Below are 26,923 nucleotides of genomic sequence, written 5' to 3'. Positions count from 1 at the left end.
GGTTTATTAAATTTAAGATTGGACCAGTTAAGCTATCTTTATGGTTTTTCAGGAATATAATGTCTAGTCTATGAGTATCCTTAGCTCTTGAGCTTGACAGCGATGACATAATTTTTTCAAGTTTTAACTTACATACCGATAGGAGATGTACAAAATAAAAAGCACAAGGCCCAAAATTGAACCCTGTGGTATCCCCATGGAACAGAACATTGTTTTAGATACAGTATTGGTAATATTCACACATTGAGAGTGACCAGAGAGCCAAGACTTTAACCAGCTAAGGGTACTCATGGACAGTTTGCATCTTGTTAACTTTGAGAGGAGAATTGAATGATTGATCGTATCAAAAGCTTTACATATGTCACAGTACCAGTTGTATTTTTGTTAGTTTGTATTTTAGTTGCATTGTTTGGAGTGGTTATTTTAATTGTTTAGTTTTTATTTTATAGTTGCATGGTTTTGTTTGTAGTGGTTATTTTGTTATGTTTCTATTTTGTAGTTGCATGGGTTTATTTTGGGTGTGCATGTTTACTGGGTGGAGTGATTTTTTTTTATGAGTTGTAATTAGTGAAGACAGCTGGCACTGATTTAGCGGAGACTGCGACTGATTGGACAGAGCTACCTGAGCTGATGAAGAAAAGAGGGACACATGTGCAACAAGGAGAGGACTAACAGAGCGCACAAGGGGGAAACCAAGCAGAGGAGTAACAGGGCAGCCGTGAGTAGAACTGGGGACAGACGGGGAACAAAGTGGAGCGACACAAGAGTGGACCGAGCCAAAGAAACTCCACGCTACATGCAGTAAGCAGCGCTGGTTCGAGGGGAGAGGACGGAGGCGGACTGAGTCGGGTCGTGGCTGCACGGAGGCAGGAACGGAGGGCTGAAGTGAGCGACGGATGCCGAGGAGGATTGATACAACGCAGATTCCCAGATAAGTGAAGGGACGCGAACCATCCTACCCAGCAGTGTGTGTGTGGTTGGTTGTTTTTATGGTGTGCCGAAAACTGAGTGACGCTCCCTCTTCCACAGCGCTGCATCACGTCGGACCAGCCGTGAGGAGGACTCGGAGGTACGGAGGCCAAGGAGGAAGTGTGCGGCTCGTCACTCATCGCCCTGCGTCGCCTGTTCCCCGGAGAATATTCCCTTTGAAGGACTATTACACCGGCCAAGATAAGCATAGCCTCAAAAAGACCAGTGTGCTCTGTTTTACTGATCGGATGCCCCCAACGGGACTGTTTTTTTTTTATAGATTTTAGTAGGATTTTAGTCTATTTTTTTAAGAGATTGTTTTTATCTTGTGTTGCTGGTTTAAAATTGAGGAAATAAATTTCCTTCATTGCCCATTGCATTTGTGCATGTTTTTTAACAGTGGAAAATCAAGTCTTTTGACTGCTGGTAAAAAGTATCTGAATCTGTGCAGTCCATGTGACACATAAATCTACAAAGATTGCACCTACTACCGCCCCTATATCAAGATTCTGTTTTACTGTTTGAATGAAATGACAACATGCTGCTTCTGTTGAATGATTTTTACTGAATCCCAACTGCATGGGATGTAGCAGGTGTGTAGATTCAAGATGATCTACTAATTGGTCTGCAACCACCTTTTCACTGACTTTTGAGAGAACAGGAGGTATACTGATTAGTCTATAGTTACTAATTTCATTTTTATCTCCTGCTTTGTAGATGGATATATCATATTACAATGGCAGGTTTGGAAACTCCGTCTCATGTTGATCAGTTTATGAAATTAGAAATTGGACCATTTAAGCTATCTTTATATATATATTTTTTTTAGGAATATTGTTGGGTTTAAAACCTGTAAAACACAGAGACAGCACAAGGAAGAAGAGACAGTACTCGAGCTCTTGTATTTTACTTGCCGCAAGGGGAGAGAGACAGGCTGTACACACCGTAGCATCAGCCACCCAACTTCAAAGAGCCTGTGTCTCCCCTGCGTCTTTTTATTTGCTTCAGACAGGAATGTAACATAGAGGGTGGTACCATGACTCAGCATGAGATGACAATGGAAAAAACCTTCTTCACAAGCAGTAAGATATTAACAGAAAGACCTTCAGAGGCAGACGTGGTATTTGTGTCTGCTTTCTTTGTTATCTTTATCACCTAGAAGGCCGAGTTCTGGTCGCCTCTGGGTATGTGCTGTGTCTCCATGTTTCTGTCATAAAACACATATAAAATCCTGGTTCAAGGTACATGCAGAGTCATCAGTTCAAAAGGCAGATACGTTTCACAGTCAATCAATGATAATCTAAGCATAAGTATTCTATTCTAAGCATAATTCTTCTAACAAATATATTGTCTAGTCCATGAGTATCCTTAGCTCTAGAGCTTGACAGCAATGCCATTATTTTTTAAAGTTTTACCTCATTTATGAGTTTAAGATTTAGATCGGCTTCATGATGGAAAGTACCACATGATTCAAGAGGATAGTTGTGTACAGAGCTCTGACCAAGCTCCTGGACAGATATGATGAAATATTCATTAAAGTTGTTCGCTGTGTGGGAAACGGTGTGTTTTATAATTTGCTAAGAGTGCATATTAAAGAGTTGTATTGGTTCTGAGGAATAGAAAGGTCAAGAGCATCATTACAACGGTGTGACTGTAATGAATCAAAGAGAAGAAAAGTCCAGAATCGATAAGGAGCTTATGCTTTATTTTACTTATTACTCATGTGTTTGAGTGCAAGGATGATCAAGACATAAGGTGATTGATAATAAAAGTACAGACAGTTTTTGATGTAAGCCATAATCAGTAAAGAACATGAGCTTGTTGTGTGTGCTGTCTCTAATCTTGCTTTGCAGAGGTGAAGCATTCCTACGAGAGCGATAACATCAAAACATCAGCTGTGGCAGAGGAGAGTGGACCAGCCCAGCACTGGAGGGAGCGGCCAGCCTTGATAGCTATACACACTGTTAGAGTAGAAGAAGACTGGTTATCATCCCTTGGGCACATTTACATCAGGTGGTCAAAGGTTACTTTGATCTTTGTCACGCGTCTCTATCTTCAATGTACGTGCCAGATTTTATTAGTGCTTTCTCGCTAATTTAGACTTAATATTATTATTATTATTATTTAGACTTTCAAAACATACAAAAGAATTTTTATTTGAAATCAAAAAGACTGAGTGCATGAATTTGTCATCCAAATCAATTTCTTAAATATACACACAGAAAATTTACTTTATTGAGCGTGATGTTGTTCACAACTTAAGTTTTTTTTTTTTTTTAATTTTTTTAATATTATGTTTATTGAACATTTTCATTTAACAAAAACAAAATAAAATAAACAAAAAAGACAGCACAGCACAAAGGTCTTATTACAAACCAGTAGCACATAGAGACCATTTGCACACGTAATAAGAAAGATTTGAATTTGAGATCCTAATAAACCTGAAAAGCAAACCTGCACTTCAAAATGCTGAGCTCGTGATTTTAAGACAATCCATGATCTTTTCCCATTTCTTGAAATCCTGGGATTTCCCATTAAAACAACATCTCAATCTTTCCAGAGTTATGACCTCAGAAATCAAAGTTTTCCACATCTTAAGAGAAGGCCCGTCACTACCAACCCATTTAATCATCACTGTCTTTCTAGCTGGCATCAGGAGAAACTGTATAATTTCTTTATGAATTTTAAGGCCATCAGGTAAGAACCCAAGGAGACATACAAGTGGGGTGGGAATAAGTGTCTGTTTTATAACAGAACTAATTTCTTTGCAAACTGCCTTCCAAAATGCCAGTATAATTTTACACTCCCATAAACAATGATATCTAGTACCAGTAGCTGAGTTACATTTAGAACAATTTGAAGAGATTCCTGGAGTATATTTACTGTAGATGTAGGGAGATATATATATATATACATACATTATGTAAAATATTGTATTGCAGTTCCTTATATCGATTACAAATTGATATCTTGGAAGGCAGGAGCAAGATTTAGTCCCATACAACAGGATCAATTGTATTTTTAAGTTGTGTGTTCCATTTTGAATGCAAGTTTTCCAATCTATCTTTATGTAGGCTCTGCAATTCAGAATAAAATCTTGACACGAATCTTTCACGTTTCTGACAATCCAAAATTGTTTTTTCAAGTAGAAAGCAATCACCTGGGAGCTCCAGGGTTTTCATTTTTGTTGTGACGTAATGCCTTACTTGAAGGTATTTATAGCAGTCTTTAACCGCAATGTTATATTGTGTCTGTAGATTCTCAAATGTTTTAAATTGTCCGTTATCCCACAAGTCATGTATTCTCCTGATGCCAGCTTCATGCCATGGCCTAAGATTGGGGCCTACACCTTCCATAGACAGGTCTGGGTTGCCTACTAGTGTTGTCAAAGAAGACATCTTGTTTTGGCCATACATTTTCTTCAGAATCCTCCAAGTCCTAATAGCATTCATAATTAGAAAAGTATCTTTAATAATAGAAAGCAGTTCTTTGTTTTGCTTGTCAAGTAAATTTATAGGACAGAATGGTCTACTAATATATTTCTCAATCTCAAACCATGGCGCTTTACACTTTTGAGCAGCCCACAATGAAATGATTCTTGCATGTAGAGACAGCACATAATTCTCAATTTTAGGTAAGCCCCATCCTCCAAGATTTTTTGGTAATTGTAAAATATTAATTTTAATTTTAGGTTTTCTGGCTGCCCAGATGAAGTTTGAAATTACTTTATTTATACCAGCAAGGTCTTTAGAGCTTAGAAACACAAATGTCATAGAAATGGGGTAAATTAATTTAGGGAGGATAATCATTTTAATAAGATTAATCCTGCCCAAAAATGATATGGGTAGCTTCTTCCAGCATGTTAACTTATCTTTAATATGATTAATTACAGGGATGATGTTTTCAGAATACAATAGGTTAGTTTTTGGTGTAATGTTTATTCCTAGATACCTCAGTCCTTTGGGAGACCAGCGAAATGGCTTCACAAATACTGGTTCTTCCTGATTACAGTTACCTAAAGGCAATATTTCAGATTTCCATAATTTACCTTATATCCAGATATTTGTCCAAACTCTTTAATACAGTCAATTAAAGCCGGGATAGAGCTCTCAGGATCTGTTAGGATTAAAAGAATATCGTCAGCATATAAAAGAATTTTATGCTGTTTTGTGCCAATTATTGTTCCCTTTATTCTTTCGTTTTGTCTGATGGCAATTGCGAGAGGCTCTATGGCCAAAGAGAAGAGCAGAGGGGAGAGAGGACTTCCCTGAGCAGTTCCCCTTCCTAATCTAAAAGGGGCAGAAAGAAGACCATTTGTCAAGACGGACGCCGATGGATCTTTATACAGAAGTTTTATCCAGTTTATAAATTTGCTTTGAAAGCCAAATCTTTTTAGGACCTCGAACATGTACTCCGATTCAATCCGGTCGAAGGCCTTTTCGGCGTCCATCGAGACAATAACACCTGGAATTTGACAATGGTTATGATACTGAATAATATCAATAAGGCATCTAGTATTATTTGAAGACAGACGTTCTTTTATAAAACCGGTCTGGTCCATATTAATGATGTAGGGCACCACTCTTTCTAATCGATTTGCCAGTATTTTTGACAAGATCTTCATGTCTACTCCAAGTAAACTAATTGGTCGGTATGAAGAACAGTGCTCTGGGTCCTTGTCTTTTTTTGGTATCACAATTATATTAGCAACATACATTGTGTCTGGTAATTTAGAGTGTTCAAAAGAAGAATTAAAAACCCTTTGTAACAATTTACTGATTCTACCTTTTAACAATTTAAAAAATTCTACAGGATATCCGTCAGCTCCAGGACATTTACCTGATTGGAGTGATAAAATGGCTTTCTCAATCTCTTGTACTGTTAATGGTTCTTCGAGTGATTTCGCTTGTTCTGATGACAGTTGAGGTATAATTAAGTCATTCAGAAATCTGTAATTATTTATACAGTCATGATTAACCTCGGATGTATACAAATTTTCATAAAACTGCTTGAAACATTCATTGATATTTTTGTTATCCATATGGCGGCGACCGTTTTCATCTCGTATTACTGATATAAAACTGTTACTAGGAGAATTATTTGCCAGTCTTGCAAGAAATTTATTTGATTTATTACCAAATTCAAAAAGCCTCTGTTTTACAAAAAGTATGTCCTTTTCAGCTTTTCTTGTCATTATATCATATAATAATGCTCTGCCATTTTTTAATTCTCTCAAAACGTCTTCTGATTTAAATCGAATATATTCTTCTTCAAGTTTTTTATTTTATTTTCAATATTTGTTTGTTCAGCTAATTGCTCTTTCTTTTTAAGGCTAGAGAATGATATTATTATCCCACGCATATATGCCTTATAGGCATCCCATAAAATTCTAGGGTCAACGTTGCTATTGTCGTTAATATTTAAGTAAAAGTCTGTCTGTTCTTCTAGGAGTTTAGTAAAGTCTTCATTTAGGAGGAAGAATCTGTTCATCCTCCAACAAACTGAACGTTCTAATGGTCTGGGCGGTAGCATTGTCAAATTAACTGGTGCGTGGTCGGAAAGTGCTATAATCCCTATTTCTGTACCTTCAGCTAAGTGAATCAGGTGGCTTGACATAAAAATGTAGTCAATACGGGACATTGTTGAATGCGGCAAAGAGTGAAATGTAAAGCTTTTCGATACAGGGTTAAAATGTCTCCATGTATCAATTAAATTTAATCCATCTAAAATACTTTTAACTGCCCTAGCATTTTTAGTTTGAGTATCTTGTGGGGGACTTCTGTCCATAAGGGGACACAAACAACAATTAAAATCCCCTCCTATAAGCATATTTAGACAATCCATCTCCGCAAGTTGATTTAAAAGCACCGCAAAGAATTCCTCATCATTTATATTTGGACCATATATATTACCAAACAAAATATTCTCACCATATAGAACACCCTTAATGAAAATAATTCTACCCTCTGTGTCCTTGAATGTGTCTGTAGCTGGAAATGGAAGATTTTTATGTATTAGTATTATGACCCCTTTTGTTTGTTGAATATGAAGAAAAATAAACTTGGCCCACCCATTCCCTTAAGTATTTTTTATGTTCATCATTGGTAAGATGTGTTTCTTGTAAAAACGCCATTTGGACCCTGTTCTTTTTTAAGCTATTTAAGATAGCTTTCCTCTTAGCAGGTTTATTGAACCCTTTAATATTCCATGTACAAATCTTAATACTCATTAAAGTGTGTCTCAGTTAACATATTGTGAGAAATTTTATAGTAATTTATACAGTTAAAACATTCAATAAGACCGTCTGATTGAGGCCGATATGGGGACGTCCTTGTTTTATGGATATTCAAAAGTTGACATAAATCCTTAAACAAAGCAGACTCAAAAGATCGTCCCTGATCTGAATGAATACTGCGTGGTGTTCCAAATCGGCAAACCCATTCCTCCACCAACACCTTGGCAATTGTCTGAGCCTCCTGATTAGGGAGTGGAAATGTTTCTGTCCATTTGGAGAAATAATCTCTATGACCAGAATATACTTATTCTTACTTCCTGTCTCCGGCAAAGGACCAAGAATGTCCAAGGCCACTCTCTCATAGGGTCGTGAAACATGCACTGACTGAAGAGGAGCACATGGAGCTGGACCTTGGCTTTTTCGGGAAGCACAATCAACACACTGTCGACACCATTTCTTCACATCATCAAACCATCCCAAGCAAAAGAAACGATCCTTAAACTTACCCTGAAGCCTTTGGATCCCTAAATGCCCAGCAGTAGGAGTGTTATGTAACTGCATCAAAACATTAGGGACTAGAGCTTGAGGAAGGACAATCTGAGCATTTGATGCATCTGAATTTGCCGGAGGAACTCTAACCAGACGAGAGTCCTGAATCTGCAATTGTGACCACACATGACTGTACTTTTGCAAAACTGGATCTTGGGGGAGATCCTGGCCCAGCTTTGTAAGAGAAATGAGCTGCCTTAGTACAACATCCATAGCCTGTGCACTAACCATCTCATCATAGCCATCATCATCTGACTGTGCCCCAGACCCCTTCTCCTGAACTGCACATACCTTCGATTTTAAAAGTGGCTGCCCCCCGAGGTGACAACCCGACTTAATGTCAGCACCGAAGGCAGGCAACCGGGACAGGGCATCTGCATTTGAATGTGTTTTACCTGGCCTATGAATGATTTTATACTGGAAGTTGGCCAGCTGTTCCATCCACCTGGCCAGCTGCCCCTCCAACCCCTGAAAATTACTTAACCACCTTAGGGAGTTGTGGTCAGTGCGTAGTATAAATTCTTTACCTAGCAGGTAGTGCTTAAAATACTTTGTAATTGTTACCATACTCAAAAGCTCTTTTTTTGTTGTTGCATATTTCCGTTCCTGCTTAGTCAAAGCTCGGCTGGCATATGCCACCACCTGTTCGACCCCATCACTTTCTTGGGATAGGACAGCCCCAATTCCTACATCACTGGCATCAGTGTCCAAAATAAAAGGCTTTGCCGGATCTGGATAGGCCAATATTGGAGCCGAAGTCAATTCATTTTTTAACTTCCCGAAAGCTACCTGAGAAGCATCCGACCACTTGAAGCGCCTACCTTTCTCGGTCAGCTGATGAAGGGGACGAGCTATCTCCGCAAACCCCCTAATGAACCGCCTGTAATAGGATGCCAGACCCACAAAACTCCTCACCTCTGTCTGATTCTTAGGCACTGGCCACTCCTTCACAGCCTGAACCTTAGATGGGTCAGCACTAACCCCTTCCCCTGAAATTATATGACCAAGATAGTGTACTTGAGTTGAAAACAAGTTACATTTGGAAGGTTTTACTTTCAGATTGGCTTTAGACAACCTCAGTAACACCTGATCCAAATGTGACAAATGTTCTGAAAATGTACGGCAGAACACAATGATGTCATCAAGGTAGACTAAACACGTAGTCCACTGTAAATCAGCCAAAATAATATCCATGAGCCTCTGAAAAGTACTTGGTGCATTACAGAGCCCAAAACTCAGAACATTGAACTCAAACAGGCCCTGGCGGGTTATAAAGGCTGTCTTTGGCTTGTCTTTAGGATCTACCTCGACCTGCCAGTAACCACTTGCCAAGTCTAAGGTCGAAAACCAGCAAGCTTTATGTAGGCTATCTAAAGCGTCATCAATCCGCGGGAGGGGGTAAGCATCCTTCCTTGTAACATCATTCAATTTACGATAATCGACACAAAAACGGAGCCCCCCATCCCGCTTCCTCATAAGAACTACTGGGGCCGCCCATGGACTACATGAAGGTCGAATAATACCATCCATTTGCATTTTCTTAACTTGTTCAGCACATTCGTCCTGCAAGTGAAGAGGCACTCGACGTGGATGTAATTTAATTGGCTTTGCATCTCCAGTATCTATTCTGTGCTTGGCCAAGGGGGTCCTCCCTAGATCTGAATCCCCGGAGCTAAAAACAGAAAGATGTCTTAATAACAGATCATGGATCGCTTGCTGTTCTGATGCACCCCACCCCCTCTTATCCAGCCCCAACTTAGTCATCAAGGTGTTAACAGACCATAAGGCACTAGGGCCAAGTACCTCACTGCCCTCTTCCACCTGTTCCCCTGCTTCCCCCACCTCAATATCAGTGTGTAATGTGCCAACCTTCATGCCCTCTTTTAATATCAACCCGTCCACTGTGATGTTAACAACACGTATGGGGACCACTCCTCTATGCACCTGGCACACCACACGTGCGACCAACACATTACAATGGTCCAATAGAGAGGATGAGGGTTCCAACATACCATCTACACAGTCATCGAGTGGAATGGTGACAATGCCAGGGAGAATCACCTCACTTCGGGCAGGAACCACCGTGTCCGACTCTACGATGACAGGACGAGGCCTGATGAAATCCTCTTGAGACAACAACGGTAACGTTTTATCCATCACATGAACAACTTGAGCTTTATAGTTGATTACTGCCCCATACTTTGACAAAAAATCAAATCCTAACAAAATGTCATTTGAGGGGATATCAGCAACCAAAAACTCAGTTACTAATGCAAGTTTACCGAACTGGCAGACTGACTGCCACACTCCTAATATTCGCATGCCCCCTCCATTAGCGGCCAACACACAATCAGGATACTTGACTAAATCGCAACCCCTCTGTGTAATTTCCAACCACACTTTATGTGGCACTACTGATCTATCAGCTCCACTATCCACAACCACCAAAAAGTCTACGCCCCCCCACTTTTGCAGCAATATAACTGTCTTTCCTACTGCAAGAGGCCACTGTCCTAGTCACTGGCGAGGGGGCAGGCAGTTGGCCCACTGTGCCCGCCCCCTTTAGTTTCCCGACACAAAGGGACAATCACGGCGCAGGTGTTGATCACATCCGCACTCCCAACAGACATTTGTTTGATTTTGGGCTCTACGCCTCATGACATTTGTAGAGGGGGCAACGAAATCTAGCCCTGAGAGCTTTTGGCCCTCCAAAGAAGGCAAATTTGGGGCTTTAGCTCTAGGAGGATGTTGCAGTGATTTTACCACCGATTGCATGGTTTTAACTTCCTGGCGCAGACTTTCAACTGCCCCCAATAGTGACTGAACATGTTCATCTACCTTCTCACCACTCTCTGTAACCTCTCTCACTCGTGCATCAGAAACCACATGAGAGCGCTCTAACTCCCTAAGAAGCTCCATCTCAGAAGCTACGTGGATGGCAAGTTCTAATGTCCTAGGTTTTGCAGCACGGAGGCTAACACGAAGGTCACCAGTAGTGAAATGTGTTATGAAATGGTCTCTCGCCAACATGTCTCTCGTATTATCATCTAGAGAAGGGTAGGCCCTTGCAGTTAATCTGCGAAGCACATTACCAAACTCTTGAGCGCTTTCATTAGGCAGTCTCTTCTGCTCTGAGAAGGCAACCCTACACCACTCTTCATTACTGCAGGGTTGCAAACACTTAGTCAGCACTGCTTTTAAAAGGGCATAATTATTCTTGGCCTCCCTTGAAACGCCATTATACATTTCACGAGCATGCCCAGACAGTAGCAGAGACATAAACCTAAGCTTGGCCAACTCATCCCAACCATTTACATTACCAGCCAACTCAAACTGTTCCAGCCAGTCACACCATTCCCGTCCCACCCCTGTAAAGACGTCAGGCATAAACACTGGGCGAGAGATAGGACCAGAAGGATCAGCCATACTACCAGAAAAATGAGCTTGCGGTCCCCGCGCCTCCTGGGCACCTGACTGAGAAGGAATGTTACTCTCCGACTCCGACATCCTAACACCACCAAATATATATACAGATCCCACCGCTGCCACCAGTGTAAGAAATTTTATAGTATGGCAGTCTGTATTTTACGGTAGCATGAGTTTTTGCTGCCACCACCTTTTTTTACCGGTCTGGTCCGGTGTCAGGTAAAACCCAGAAGGACAACCAGAGACAGACGGATGCAAGTACACAATCTTTATTAAGGACACATAAAATGTTGGCTGGCACCAACACTTCAAAGAAATCCCCACGGGATCACTCCTGGCCCGGGTGGTCCCACCCAAGCCCCGTGAGCACACAAGACCCTTTTAAAAAAAACACACACACTGCACACAGACACCGCACCACTGCACTGCACACAAAGACCCACTAAAACCGAGGTCGAACCCACCCAACACTAGAGGGAGCCAAAGGGCCAGCCTAAACTTTAAATAACCCTGGTGGAACTAAACTGAATGGGCCGACATCAAAATAGTTAAAGGTAGCTAAAAGAAACACAAAATACGACAGTCAATGGAAGTGTAGTGGTGCGTTTTTAAAACTTAGCCTTCCCTGGCCGACGAGACCCCTCCATGGGGTCTGAATGGGGCATCTGGACCGGTGGCTGCACAGCAGCAGATGCAGGCTGGAGTAGAGTCGGATTGCAGCGCTCTGCTCTGCTGCGGGAGATTCTGTCCTTGTTTCTCCCCCGGCTCACCACTGGACTAGCCTGGCAACGTATAACCCCCCCACTCTCTATCTAAAGGAGGCACACAGCCTATCCTCCTCTCACAGGAACAGCTCCCCTACCTAACTGTCTTTACTGCCGGCCACCCTAAAGGTGGCGAACAGCACCGAGCTGAGAAGATCGCAGCCTTCAGCCACACTTTCCAGCGTGACGCCTCCTCAGCCTCCGCCTCGGGCTTTTCTGGCACTTCCAGTCCTTGTCTGGTACCTCTCCCTCACCGCCACTCAGCACCTCCTTTTAGTAGCGTCTCCTCTTCATCAGCTGAGAACAATTGCAATCAGCGCAGCTGATCACAGAATCTCCGCCCCAAGGGATCAGAGCGCAGGGAATCCCCCCTCCCACAGAGTTCACTACAATATTCCTATTTGAAATGTGTTTGATAAAACAAATAATGACTGCTACATTTCTGATTTGGAAATCTCCCTGTGCTGTTGAGCAAGTAAACAAACAAAAACAAGATCCAAGCAATAACCAAACACACAGCTTGGACCAAGATAGCTCAATAACCAAGATGCTTAAAATACAAGAAAAAACAATAACAAGAATTTTTTTTTAAAATAAGTAAATAAAGTTCTTGACGTACCCCAAATCTAGAGTACAGCAGCTGTGAGTCAAACCAGTAAAAATAACAAGTGTCCTCACCCCACTAGATTTCAATAGTATCTTGCCAGGAAAACAATGAAATCTTAGCTTTGAAAACAACGTCTGTTAACTCAAAATGAGGAAAACAATGCACGATGTAAGTAAGGTAAATAATAGTCTTATTTTGATCGTAGTTACCTTTTATGTCTTTTACTCAGACGTCAAGCATCAGTTCTGCGCTCTGTGCACGGCAGAAACTGCATGGGATCATTTGAGTGATTGTAGAAAGTTGTCTATTTCCTTCATGTTGGAGAGAGAGGTGGTGGTCCCGTTTTTGTTGAAAACCTTGATCACCGCCGGGTACACAAATGCATACCTAATGCCAGCCTCACGGAGTTGCCGCCGAGCGCTTGCAGACTCCTGCCTCTTTTGGACAACCTCCGCTGAGAAATCTTGATAGAAGAAAACTTCCCGATCCTCTACTTTAACATCACCTTTGTTTCTTGCAGCATTGAGAATCTTTAGCTTGTCAGTATAGTCGTGTAGCCTCACCAACACTGCACGCGGATAATCACTGCCATCTCTTCCAGTCGGGGGGCCTACACGCTGAACCCTCTCAATTTTCACTTGTTTGTTCCATATCCAAGATTCTCGGGATCCACTCTTCAAAGAAGGGTACAGGATTTCTGCCTTCTATGCCCATTTTCAAGCCAGTTATTTTAATATTCTGTCGTCTGCTTTGGTTCTTAAAGTTATCAAGTTTTTCCAAAGTTCTTTTAAGGGTCTTCTCCATTGTTTCCAGCCTTGGTGCGTGTTCAGCTGATGCATCCTCCGGATCAGAGACTCGTTGCTCAACATGAGCCATTCTCTGTGCCATAATATCAAACTTTCCTGAGAGCTCGGTTACTGGCTTGAGAATAGTAGCGACTTGTTTGTTCAGCATTTCTTCTATATTCTTGGTTACTCGGACCACGATGGCATTTTCCTTGGTATTAATATCCTCCAAGTCATCCACAGCCCCCGTCTCGGCATCCTCGGCTATATCTTGGCCGTCTTTGCTAGCTGAAGCTATGCCAGTGTTAGCATTATCTCTCCGGGTCATTCTCCTCATTTTTCCTGTTGCAGCAGGTTGAAAAAAGTTTTCCAGAGACACACTAGATGTTACCACAGCTGTTTCAGTAATATACGGCAAGTTTGGGACATCAAATATAGCTTTATCTCGGACCTAGCGAGGAGGCAAATAATATGCGACTATTCAGCGGCGTGCATCACGTCACCTCCAACTTAAGTTTTTAATAAGTTATGCTTTATTTGTTTTTTTGGCCTGACCTGCTAAATTTTAACACAGTAAAATACACATATTGTAGTGTTTTCCTAAATTGCAAATAAGACAAGTTCACAAAACTACTAAAAAGTGCTTGGAAAATGTTGCCCCTCATTTTTTTTCCCCAGCTGGGTCTGGACATCCACTGGGACTAATTCCAGCACAAGCAAGCATAAACCTCGGAGTCCACAAAAGCAGTCTCAAACTCTGCAACTGTCGAAGAAGTAATAATCCGACGGCGAGACGCTGGGACAGGAGGCTTTCCAATGGGTGGAGGAGGGAGCAAGAACTTAGCCCCTTGACATCCAGTAATCAAGTCCAATGTATGTATGCATGCATGCCCAGCACTATGCGCCCAGCACTGGACATGCATGCCCACAGTTTGTGTGTGGTCTGTTCGCCAGTCTAGCCTTTTTTAACCCTTACTTCAGGTTAAATTTGGTCCAGCTCTCCGTTTAAAGGGTTAGATTCTATCTGCCTATTAGTATTCCACCTAACAGGTTTCAGCAGAATAAATTAAGCTGGAATCGAGAGACACTCGCCCAGGTTCTGACTGCCTTTCATCCGAATGTCTCACCCCTCTTATCTGATAAATGCTATCCCACCAAGCAGCCTTTCTAAGTAGTAGAATTGATCTGTCATTCACATTCGTTATCGGTCAGCTTCTCTCTAAGGACTTGCATGCACTTGGTGCTATTCCTGGGTTCGTTTTAGAGGTTTGGAAAGAACTAACCTCAGGGGTAATGTTTAAACACTCTCACTTTGGACTAAGTAACCTTTAAGAATCATTGGATTGAATGCACACAATCAACTTAACTTTTTACCACTATGCAGATTTTTAGTGGTTTATAATAATTTCATTAGGCTTCTCTTTAAATGCAATAAAGCGTTTTATTAAGCAATTTTAGCAAGGGCACAGCATCAATTCATGATTAAAACAATTAATTATTTCTGATTAAAAATGAGACTAAAGTAACTAAATTGAGCGTACCTGACAATCTTCTCTAATCATTGAATTTAGGAGAGAGAGCGAACAGCGTGGCCACTACCGTATCACTCGGTCTTGACTTGCGTCTGGGAGGAGTCCTCAGTTGTCCAGAGGACTCGTTACGATGTCTTCTTTGTGGACAAAAGGATCCTATCCCTCGGCAGGGGGGAGCAGAGGAGTCCTGTAAGCCAATCGTGGTCTGGCAGTTATCTCTGGAATCGGCTGGAACGTTAGTGCTTACGCCCCAGCTGTCTTCTCTGTGGTATGGTGGTGATGGAAAAACCCTCGTCTGTTCAGGCTGTAGTGGGTCACTGGGTCTCCCAGCCCCGGGGAGGGGAACAGCCCGGTGCTGTTGCCTCCTTTGCCTCTTCGGGTGTAGTCGGTTCTTCCCTCTATTGGTTTCTTCTGGATAACTGCAGAACCTCTTAGGACTCTCCGTTTGGCAGAGTGTGGTCTTCGCTTGTTGAACAAAGTCAGAAAAAGACTTTGCTTCCAACGATGTCCTCAGCGATCTCTGGAGCCTAAGTCCCGCGTTGTCTTCCCGTCTCTAGGGCAATAGAGGAAGGTGAAGATTCTTCAGAACTCCGGCCAAGTTCCCTTTGCAGCTCTTCTTGCAGCTCCGGCGAACATCTCCCCTATAATGTCTCTGCGCTCCCCTTTTTATACTCTCTCTCGCTTCTACTAACACATACACCGTTTTACACACAATTTTACCTCTTGGTACGCCCATATCCTTGACTCATAGGTTTAAGACACAACCTTTTTCCTGTTACACACACAACAGTTGCATAGAATCATGTGTTTTACAGCAAATACATTTAACACACACTCAGTTGCTATGACAATGTTCTGCTAGCAGGCCTCAGCCCATCTTGTCATCCTGCGGAAACTCCAAGTTCCTCATTTCTAAGGGGACTTCTGCCATTCTCACTTCTGCTTTTCCCATCCTGTGCAAGCAGCTCAGAACACTTAATGTCACAGCTTAACCCTTTACGCTTCAGTGCGTCGTAGGTGTACCGCCGGCGGTACACCTACTAATTTGCATAGGAATTTCAAGAATGTCCGACGGCTGCAAACCCGATTATACAAACACTATACGCCGATGGAAAGCTTAGATTCTCATGATATATACGGTATAAACCACTTTCAGATGTGATTACCACAGCGGGTGAGAAAAACACATTTGTCCGACAAAAACGAATATTCATCCATCCGTTCTCTATACACGGCTTCAACGCACACAGCGCGACTCACATTTCCGGGTTCATTATTACACACAGAAAAAAAGATTCCACAAAAAACGGCCATAATCCAACCTTTTACATCCAGACAACACAAGCCAGTAAACTATTTTGTCCAAAACATGTCCTGAAGTCGGTATAAAATCCCCGAATCGGTCGTTTTCAAGGAAATGCACCTCGCGATGTGCGTCCAATATTCCCTGTATTTTTCGTCATTTTTTAAATTTAAAAATAGAATATTAGCGATTTTTTGTACTGAAAACGGCTGGAATTGACTGAAGCTTAAAGGGTTAAAGACAGAATCAGTTACATTGAATCACTTCTTAACTCATACTTCATTGTTAAACATAATAAATCATCTGAATCATTACTTTAATCAAATCAACACTTCAAAAATATATATATATATTTCAGCAAGCATAATCATAAGGTTAACTTATAATGTTTCTTCTTAAGATCTTTATTTGTCTGCTTCAAAACCTTTGTTACCTTAGGGCCATAATGAGCCTGAGTCCTCTCTGAGACCTCAACATCTGCATCATACTTGACAGGTCAAAAGATGACATAAGACATTTGAAATCTGTGGCCTGCTGATCAGACGGACAACAGACGTGAATGTTAAAATGCCCACAGATTAAAAGCTGTTCAAAGCTGTTCACATTCCTCTGTCCCTCTGCTATGAGCTCAGAGTAAATAAAGTTACTTGTTGTCTTTTTTGTTGTGTTTAGGTGGACGGTAGACCACAGCACACAAGACTGGACAAGCTAATTCCAATGTAAACAGCTGTACTGTGTTGGGAGCATCTTTGATTGTCCGCTACAGTCGTAGATCATTGGATTGTCTAGTGACTGATAAATCACTAAAATCCAAGAGGGTCTGGCACCGATCACACACTGGCAGCTGTGACACATTATTGACAAAAAGTGCAATTAACAGCAAGGGTTAGGCTTTAACACAGAGCAGCAGAGGTAGACCTGCCATACACAGGGCCAGCGGTGGATTTGGCTTGGACTGGTCTTTGGAAATGCCAATTTGCTTGTTTTTCAGTAGCCCGATTCACCAAATATAAAGTGCTTGGAAAATGTTTTTAATGCTTGAAAATTAAGCCAAGACGCTGTTATTTACTATTGCGTGGTACGTTTAAAACAACAGACAAAACGTGTCTGACAAATAGGGCTAGGGTTAAATGTTTGGATCTGACCCTACACCGCAATATAAATAACTATTTAAATTTGCCCAATTTGCTAACGAATGTTGAGCAGCGAAACTACTTTAATTTCGAATGTTATCAGTTTTGTTCTGACACTTGGTAGTCAATTACCTTGCTAATGCTACAGTTATGTACAAACACAGCTAACTCACAGCTGGCATCTACCGAGACAAACTTTAAAAGGTGGACAGCAGTTTAAATGTATAATTTTCTTCCCATTTCAAGCAATTTTTTAATTTTTAACAGCCAGACTTGTAAAGTAGAAGTCATAGCAAAGCTAATGCTAGCTTAGCGTGTAGCGTTCAATGATAGGAGCTTGCAATCTTAACTTGAGCTTCAACTGAAATTGTTGTTAAAAATAGCAGCCAAGAGAGTCATTGATATTTTTTTTTATTTATAACACATGCAGTTCAACTTAGAAATGTCTTTATCTTTGAAGGAAAAGCTTTTTTCAATAAAGATAACATAAAATTATTCAGAAATACAATCTAGACATTGTTAATGTGGTAAATGACTATTCCAGCTGAGTTTTAATGGAATATCTACATCGGGAGGCCTATTTCCAGCAACCATCACTCCTGTGTTCTAATGGAACATTGTGTTAGCTAATAGTGTTTGAAAGACTAATTGATGATTACAAAATCCTTGTGCAATTGTGTTAGCCCATGAATAAAAGTGAGTTTTCATGGAAAACATGAAATTGTCTGGATGACAAGTTTGGGGTCATATATACACAAGTGTCATACACAAGGATTTGTTTCAGCATTATGCATTACTTTAACTGGTGATTCTTTTGGCACAAATGGCTAATTGTACTTTAATTCTTTGATATTTACATTTCACAGTGTAGGACTTTTACTTGGAATGGGATATTTTTATTTAGTTATCCTGCTAACTTTTGTAAATTAAAATAACTTTCTTTCCCAAATATACCTTCATTTATGTATTTTTACCACTTGCTCTCTCTTCCTTTTTCTCAAGTTTCATCCTCCTCCAGAGTATTTCTTGAAGTTCATCATGACAGATTTTGAGTGCCAGAAGGAGGAACAGCCTAAAGGGGGAGATCCCCTCAGAAGAGCTTGGAGATCACACAGGGGAGGCGGAGCCGCTGCCCTACCTTGACCTGGCCCCTGTGATCTGCTTTAACTAGTGGACACATGATATCTTAAAAATAAAAACATTAAAAAAATGTTTTCTGTATTCTAATTGCCTTACAAAGATTGGGGAATTTAAAAAGAATTGTGATTAGACAATACTTTTTTTTCTTGGTAGTCGGAAAGTTAAGTCAAACTGCAAGACCCCACCACTGGTGTCTGAAAATAACTTGTTGCCCATATCCTTTCTGATAGGCACAAGTAACCTTGTGTGACGTGTGATGGTCATGCAAACAGCTTGTAGCCTTGAGTAGATATTTTAACCACTTTATATTTTTGAGTGTATGAGAGGGATTTTCAAAAATGAACATGAATACAATCATGTGAACTTTTGACTTTGGCTTTCCTATTCCAGACCCTTCCAATAATTCTGTCCTGCGTTGTCAAACTGTATGAATGTGTTCTGATCTTAACATCTTCTTCCACATGATGCAGATCAGAGCTTCTCAAACATGTTAATCTGATATTCTGTCATTTAAATGAGTATCGCTGCAGTGATGAAACTTTAGCAACGAAGTGCCTGTAAACACAGCAGCCTTTTCTAGTGCATCAGTTCAGATTACCTCCTTTTAACATGATGGGATGCAAGCTGATTGCTTGGACGTCTTCATGATCTTTGTTGCAAAAAAATGCGATAGCTGGATAGCTGATCTAAAAGCTCAAAAGCATCTTGAAAACCAAACTTTTTGATGCACAAATTCATCAGATACTGAAGGAAGAAGAAGACCCTCTCCCTCGCTCGCTCCTAACCTACCTCACCCACCTTCTCCTTGCTGTCTTTCTCCTCCTCCTCCTCCCCTTACTCACTCTCCTCCCCCTCCTCTTTACACTCCCACTCCTCCTCCCCCTTCACATTTGCCCCTTCTCTCCTATCCCTCCTCCATCCGTCTATCCATCCGTCCTTCTTCTTCCCCCTGTATGTCTCCCCCTATCTCCCGTCCTCTCTCCTTCCTCCTTCTGCTTCTCCCGACACATTTGGTCCCCCCTGCCTCCCGTCTTCTCTCCTCTCACTTTCCCTCCGCATTCTCCCTCCAGCTCCTCCCGCAGGTCTCTCGGGTGCTCGGCATGGTGATCCTGCGGAACCTGTCTGCAGTGTGGGGCCCCTGCTAAGCCTCGTGCGAATGTAGCGGGTCCAGATCCAAAGTGGGTCGTTAACCTGAGGGCCCTGATGCAGGCGAGGGACCGACGCCATGGCTTCCCTGGAGGTAAGAAGGCAGCTGGGCAGCTTTAATTAACTTGATTGAACCTGCTATGACTTTGTCTGATCGATCTACTCTGACTTTATTTAAATGCATATTATTTTATATATTTTTCACACTGAACACTGATTTATGTTGGATATGAGCTGGTCACATTTTATTTGAATTAACCTGTAGTGATAATGTCTGATCGATCCATTCCATCTTTATTTAAATGTATTTTATTTGATTGTATTCTTTAGTAACAACACTATACCATCAGTATTCGTGATACGATGAGATCAACTTTATTGATCCCTCACTGGGAAGATTTACCACACTGGTCTCCTCATTGCCCAAAGAAAGGCTGTCAGAAAACAAGGTCAGTATGATTCCCCATCACATTCAGTGAGGGAAACACTGCAGCAATTCAGATGCCACAGATAAAAGTTCTATAGTTTCTGATTTTATTCTCTTCATATTCTTTAATGGTCAGTGATACACTGGAAGGTTTTGGAACAGATTCTGCTGTGTTTTTTTTTCCACTTTCTTTTTCAGAACTGACATTCGATGACTCCAGAACCTCAGACCCAAACAGACGAGACTCAACTGCAGTACTTTATGAAGACGAAGGTCAGAGGCCACAAGAAGACAGTGAAAATTGACCCATTTTAAAGTTTGAAAATGTGGGGAAAAAAATATTTTCACGGTGAAACTTCTGATGTCCAAAAATAATAAAATAATTAAATAAGCAATTCATTATATTCAGTTGCATAAAATGTGTTACATGGAACAGTAATTGCAATAGAAAATCTGTAAATGAATAAGTTAGTTTATTCTGACTAATAATTTGTTTTATTGCTGTGAGCAGGAAATGCTTTTATTTTGAAGCTCACTTTTGAGGAAGTGTCTTGCGTGTATTGGCGGTAGTTGAAGAAATGAATCTCGGTGATGAGATGCCGATGTGGGTTTGTTTACATTGCATTTTTACCCTTTTCTCCATGTAATGCTGCAGCATATGTTCAGTAAAAGTTCACAAAGACAGATACGTCGTGGTCATTAATTGAAGCTTCCGTGACACTACAACCACGTACTCTGGTGGGTCTGGCATTTTCATTGTTTTGTCAGCAGTTCGGGATATGGGAGTGGAAGCTTGAGGCTGGCATGGTGGCATGACTCTAGGCGAGGGTATAATCTCACTTCCACTACAAGTGCTGGCATCTTGGTCAGTAGTACTTTGGATGGAGAACGACCTCCACATCCCACTCTTTGGGGCAGGAAAATTTTGGTGTGTCGGTTTTTGCCAGCCATATCATTCCTGCCACAACCAGCACTGTGGAAATATCACCTGAAGCATCTGGCCCTGCAGCACTGCAGCTTCATGATGTTGGCGACCCTGGCTCTGTAAGTGTCAAACTAACTTAATGATATTTAAATGTTTTCTGCCCTATTATGGTTAACTAAGCTAATTCTAACTCATTTTATTTTGACCCATTTTTATGTGTTTTTTCCCCTACAACGTGCAGACAATGGCAACGCCAAATGAACAAAATTCGTAATTTTTTATAAGCAAAATGTTCTCAAGTTTTCATTCATTTGGAGATTATCGTTTGTATTTGGGAGCCTCTTAACGGCGCTGATAGAGAGGGTGATAGACAATAGTGCTTTCCTTTGCCAATGTCACACAGCTGTGCGCGCGTCACCCCTGGTTCATTTCGATTGCGCTCAAGCTCAGCTGATTGGTGCTTGGAATGCTGTTAAATCATCCAGTTGTGAACTTTCCAGGGGAAAACAACAGCACAAACCTCTAGGTCTACACGTCGACGGCTCTGTTAAAATTCATTGTTACAATATGAAGGGAAAAGGACGGGGAGAACAGAGAGAAGAAGTGAGATACAGACTTAATGGCTTTCATGAAGGTTTCCTTGTTTAGCTGCTGTTCCACAACGAAGAACACATTTGTAACACATTTTCCATTTATGTAATTTAAATATTCCCGCTCCTGTGCGCCGGGAGGAGGCAGCGGAGCACTCTGACAGCTTCTCTACTCCAGCTACTGGATGAGTCTGGTGGAGAGCGTATCATGCGGCGCGATCCGGACAGTTGTGCTGCTGTGATACATCTCATTGTGAAGATTAAAATTAACACTAGGAAGGCCATGACAAATAACAAACAGTAGTAAATAGTACAAATAGTATTTGCAGAGAGACATGAGTTTAGTTGGATGAATAATTTTGTTAAATCATATGGTTTATCGTTACATTTATAATAAGTTGATAACTATAAAAAGTAGGCTATGACACATGATTTATTTGGAGAAAACAGACTAATCTTTGTAAAATTAGACATTTAACACCCTCTTAAAGCTAGAATGGAATGATCGTTGTTTTTAAAGCAGGTGTTTGACTATGAGATGAGCAAAGGAATTAGGCTCTCTCCAACAAATCATTGAATATTCACAATTAGGAGTCACCCCTAGTCATTTTTTTAAAGGAGTACTTATCAAAAGTAGCTGATTACACCTGCTGACTTACTTGCCTGTTTGCTTAGAAACAGCACTGCTTATTTGCCATGTGTTCTGAGTCAATTTCACACTTGCTTTGGATATTTTTCTTTGTCTTACAGTATCTTGCAAATTGCATTTTTGTATATGTAATTTATTGTTTAATTAACTTTTTTTTTTTTTTTTTTTTTTTTTACAGCCAAACACAACCATGTTGGTTATGAAAAAATTTTTTTTGTTATTTTTCTCTTAAGGAAGAAGCTGTTGCTGTAACATCCACAACCAGACCTGATGTTGCCAGATCTGCTGCTGCTTTTGCCATCAGTGTCCAGGAACAGTGCCACTTTTCACAGGTAAATTTGTCCTGATGGACCAATACACAATGCAGTTAATACATTAATATATTTGTTTATAATGGCAGTTTAATGTGTTCTCCTTGGTTTGGATTAAAAGTGCAGGAAAAAAATTAATATGAATTTCAAATATTTTCAGAGAACGGTCAACAGCGTCATCTCAGGGGTGCAACAATACCAAGCTGTTCTCCTGGATACACTGAGGGAGAGGATGAGAAGGGTCTTTGAAGAGCATCCCGAGACGTCCACTCAACTTCAAGATGTGGCTTTGGCTACATTTGACACATTCGTAGATCCTTTCTGCACGACTGCATATGGACAGAATATGGCCATTCAGGAACTATTTAATCCAGTCGACCCAGAAGAAGTAGTGGTGTCCCAGAAGATTTGTTGGGTAAAACGAGGTCTTTCAAGGGTCATGTCCATAAGAAATAGAAGTTTTTACTATGTACCACTAATTCAAAGTCTAAAGCAGTTATTGACCAATTCCAGAATCTTCACCATTTTCAACACTGTACCACAAAGAAGCAGAGAGGGATTCTTTTATGATTTTATTGATGGGGCCCTCTTTACATCTCACCCTTTATTTTCTCGAAAACCAAATGCATTGCAAATAATACTGTACACAGATGAAATTGAAATATGTAACCCCGTAGGATCACATTCTTCTGCAAATAAATTGCTCATGTTTTATTATAGTTTAGGTAATATTGATCCAAAATTTAGGTCAAAGTTGTCTGCAATACGACTCCTTGCTATTGCTAAGGCAAATTATATTTCTCAATGGGGTGTTGATGTTGTACTAAAAAGAATTATTCAAGATCTGACACTGCTTTACAATGGTGTAAGGATTGAAACGCCAAATGGTGAAATTGAGTTGTTTGGTGCTGTGATAGCTGTATGTGGAGACACGCTTGCCCAACATGAGCTTGCTGGCTTTAAAGAAGGTGTCGGTTTTTCTCATAGCAAATGTAGACACTTGAGGATATGCAACATATTTTTGAAGAGAATAAGTTTGTTAAAAGAACTTTGGAAAAGCACATCAGGCAGTGTCTTAAAATAGACAAAACATGCCCAGATTTCTTGAAAGCATCCCTTAAAACCACTTATGGAATTAACAGAAGAAGCAGACTAGTTGATGTCCTGGCATTTGACCTGATATAATGCACGTTATTTTTGAAGGTGTCGCGCCAATGGAAATTAAGCTTGTATTAAAACACCTTATTCTGTCACGACAAATGGAATTAGATGAGTTTAATTCAGCCATTCAAAATTTTCCTTACCTCTTGATATACGGGATAAACCTTGTCCTGTTAGTGCCAACACTCTAGCAGCTAATGACAACAGATTGAAACAGTCTAGTGGGCAGATGCTAATACTTTTAAAAATACTACCTTTTCTTTTGGATGGTGTGGACAACGAGTATACTAAATTTATTTTGAAGTTGATTGAGATAGTACAGATAGTCCTTGCTCCCATTATTTCTTTACAAACTGTATTACGGCTCAAAAGTATGATTGAGCAACACCTGTATCAGTTCAAACAACTTTTTCCTGAGGTCAGTGTAATACCCAAGCAGCATTACATGTTGCATCTTCCGAGTCAAATCATATCCCTTGGTCCTTTAATAAGGAGTATGTGCATGCGCTTTGAGGCAAAACACTGCTATTTTAAGCAGTGGGCTTCTAAGTTACATTTTAAAAATGTTTGTGAATCACTAGTCAACCACAATCAGTTTCTTGAAAGTTGTCAGAATGAAATAGGCATTGAGCATCCAATTTTTGCAAACGAAAGAGAATCTGGGCCTGTGTCAGCTGTTACAAATACTGAATATGTTAAGAGAAAAGTCAAAGATTTTTTGGGAATAGAGGTCATGAAATCTGTTGTCTCTGTGAAATGGTATATCCTCAACGGTAATAAGTATGTCAGAGGGAAGTCTATGATTATTGCAGATGTGGATGACACTTTGCCAGTGTTTGGAATGATCAAGGATATATTTTTGATTGATTCCTCTTTTGTTGCTTTTGAGTACCAGCGCTATGAAACTTTGAATTTGAATCAAGACTTGCTGCCTTATGAAGTGGCAGTGCCCACTCTTGCACAGGCTACGGAATTGGTACACAAGCTCACTGATCACACTTCATATTTTTCTGTTGGTTTTAGAGAAAGTGTGTTTGTACCAATAAAATATAGTCTTTCTGATCTCATTGCTCAGAGAAATCAGCATGAGGATTAAGCATGCACATGTGTGGTTGAACATAGGTATCTGCCAAGCCCTGTTGATGAACATTGGTTATCAGCAAAAAAAAAACAAAAAAAAACTTCTGTCAGTTGCTGATGTGTATCTGTTGTGCTACATCAATTTAATGCTGGAATGGAGCTAATAGCTGATTGTGAAAAAAAGATTTCTACCGGTTTGTCAGTCACTGACATAGTACAGTAAATAAAATATGTGAAAAAAATAAAAATTACAAAGACAACATGAAATACATACAGAATCAGCTAACTAAATATTTTAAGCCTGTTGCAACGATTGAAAATGTGCAATTGTATCATGAGTTGTGGGGAAGGTTGTATGGTTTCTCTTCTGTGTTGTTTGGCCATGTTTGAAGTCAGAGCCATTCTAATAAATTGCATTTTGAACAGATGCCTTTTGTATAATTCTTCAAGCAACTTGACTTGTTAATCTTAAAACAAGCTTTGTGAAAGGTAGCTTTGGTGAAACAACTCATTTTTCTTATTTTAACAGTTATTCACTCATTTTTAAGATTTCCAGACTAAAGGAGACAATGAAGATATATTCATGCTCAATTTAAGATTATACTGTAAAATGAAGGACAAAAAAATAAGTAAATAACATTTAAAACAAGCCAAATTATCTATCATGGCTAAAAATAAGATTTTAAATCTTGGCAAGTGTCAAATAATTTGCAGTGTACAGCAATTACTAACTTAAATCTTAATTGTTTATACCTCTCAGAAACTTGGTTAACACCTACTATGTTATGATCACTGCTTCTTGCTCTTGCCCTTCCTCCTTTTCCCTCTTTCCTTGTCATTCATTCCTGTATCTGTCTGTTCTGTTTTGATCACCTCTCCCTCGTTTCTCTCGTCCCTTTGTCTTGCTCTCCATGCTCACCTGTTCACACTCAGCTGATTACTGCAGTGTGAGTCACCTGCAGTAATCAGCTCACCTGCCAGCAATATCTCCTGATCACTATTGAACCTTGCTCATTAACTCTGTCCCTGTTGGATTGTACATGCTGTTCCCCACCAAACCTGCCACTTCTGGACCTTTTTCAGCTCTCCTCCCTCCTGGATTCCCCCTTTTGAACTCTGTTGTGCTCCTGTCTACTCTTGGATTTTCCCCAGCCTGTTTTGTCTCCCCTTGGTTGTCAGTTTCCCGGTAGTGTGAGTACCTCTCATTAGCTCTGTTGTGTTAAAGGTGTTCCTGCATTCCTAGTGTTAGCTCGTAGAATTTAGTGTAGTTTGGTTTTTGTTCTGCCTCCCCAGTTCAGCTTCCCGTTTATGTATTAACTTGGATTCTCGTTCAATAAAACAACTTCAATTGTTCACCTATCTGCCAGTCTCCCTTTGTCTGCGCCTGGGTTCTCCAGAGCCCACCGTAACATATTACCTCTCCTGCATTCTTCTTCCCTTACTTTCCTGTCTGCCGCTCAACTTAACCTGTCAAATAAAACCCAAAAATAGAAAAACTGTCATTATCATTGTGTTCAAATGAACATATCTGGAATGTGTGGGAGGTAACATAACTAGCACCTGAAATATTCTTTTGTTTGATTATAATTGATCAACCTCCATTTGCTGAATACATTTTTTTTTACTGGTCTAACAGATGTGCTGAAACATTTTATCTATAAAGAACTAATTGTAATGGATGACCAAAAGAAACTGGCTCTGTAAAACATAGACAGAAATTAAAGGAAACTGCCAACAAGTTTCACATGGAGCAGTTGATTAGTAATCCAATGAGAATAAATCACTCATTACAAACACACATTGATCTTATCTTTGCAAAATAAACCTGATTCCATAATTTAAAATTTTTAACTTTATTGCTGGCATGTCTCACCATAACCTCACCTTAGTAGATCATAAACTTGTAAAATCATGACACAAAACTAAAATTACAACTGGGAAATACACTGCATACATACCAATGAAAAACTTGGAATCATTTGAAAAGGAATTACAGAACTTTCAGTGAAATGAAATAAACCTTGAGATAAACTGTGTAAGGCTATTTCCGCCCAGTCCTTTTGATGTAGTCAGGAGACCTCTTCTTAAAATCAAAAGTATTTATTAAAGAAAAATTGAATGTGTGATGGGCTGCACAGTGGGGTGTTGGTTTGCACTTTCGCCTTGCAGCAAGAAGATCCCTGGTTTGAGT

The 26,923-nt window shown here is 40.4% G+C and overlaps 1 long non-coding RNA gene across 1 annotated transcript; it reads left to right on the top strand.

The window, feature by feature from the left end:
- Positions 1 to 20,518: 20,518 nt before the first annotated feature.
- On the top strand, positions 20,519 to 25,159 carry LOC127531034 (uncharacterized). The gene is made up of 3 exons (XR_007937878.1): positions 20,519 to 21,060; positions 22,414 to 22,512; positions 22,652 to 25,159. It is a non-coding gene; the product is annotated as an uncharacterized LOC127531034 (long non-coding RNA).
- The last annotated feature ends 1,764 nt before the right edge of the window (positions 25,160 to 26,923 follow it).

This window comes from Acanthochromis polyacanthus, chromosome 19 (assembly GCF_021347895.1).
Source record: "Acanthochromis polyacanthus isolate Apoly-LR-REF ecotype Palm Island chromosome 19, KAUST_Apoly_ChrSc, whole genome shotgun sequence".
Classification (NCBI taxonomy): Eukaryota; Metazoa; Chordata; class Actinopteri; family Pomacentridae; genus Acanthochromis; species Acanthochromis polyacanthus.
Note: the sequence above shows the minus strand (reverse complement) of the source record. Positions and strands in the feature narration are given on the sequence as shown.